Here is a 222-nt window from a genome sequence, read left to right on the forward strand (position 1 = left end):
ACACGCGCCCAGCGTGAGTTTAAGCTACCGGGTCCGGGACTCGAACCATGGTCGACTACGTGGGAGTCCAGTGACATAGCCATTACGCTAACTGCTGGTCCTCCATTTTTTATTTTTTAAAATTTTGGTAAACTTACTTATTCCTTTTTAAATTTTATTTACATTTTTTAATACATTCAATCACATTATTTAGCTTACAAGGTGATCATTTCAAATGAGTGA

The sequence above is a fragment of the Tupaia chinensis genome, unplaced genomic scaffold (genome assembly GCF_000334495.1).
Source record: "Tupaia chinensis unplaced genomic scaffold, TupChi_1.0 Scaffold000322_1, whole genome shotgun sequence".
In the NCBI taxonomy this organism is placed as follows: domain Eukaryota; kingdom Metazoa; phylum Chordata; class Mammalia; order Scandentia; family Tupaiidae; genus Tupaia; species Tupaia belangeri.